Source organism: Penaeus monodon, chromosome 33 (genome assembly GCF_015228065.2).
Source record: "Penaeus monodon isolate SGIC_2016 chromosome 33, NSTDA_Pmon_1, whole genome shotgun sequence".
In the NCBI taxonomy this organism is placed as follows: Eukaryota; Metazoa; Arthropoda; class Malacostraca; order Decapoda; family Penaeidae; genus Penaeus; species Penaeus monodon.
This window is the reverse complement of record NC_051418.1, coordinates 35,642,718-35,643,114: the sequence shown is the minus strand read 5'-3', so window position 1 is coordinate 35,643,114 and position 397 is coordinate 35,642,718.

Sequence of the window (397 nt, the reverse complement as noted above, 5' to 3'; positions counted from 1 at the left end):
ATTTAATACATAACAGAGAAAACCGAAGCCTTTTCCGGTATATATTTCGTGTTTCCTCCACGCTCAAGCAACGTTAGCGCTTGACGTTACGTTTAAATCCACATTTATCTTTTAACTGCTTCTCAATCACATGTTCTAAATCCCAAATTGTTCTTGTTTAGAGTATTGGTAGACAAGATTCATCATTAAAAATAAAGGCAATGAAGCATAAAATATTCAATTTTCGTTCTCCGTCAATGTTGAACTCACAGCGACGTAACGGCCGGAAGTATAAGTGAAGTAACAGTAACCGCACAGGGACTAAAAGGGAGATTCTAATAGCCTCTTCTGAGTCTATTGTTGTGTACAGGGGATTGAACTCTACAAAGCTTTCACTCTTATGCAAGAACACGGATGT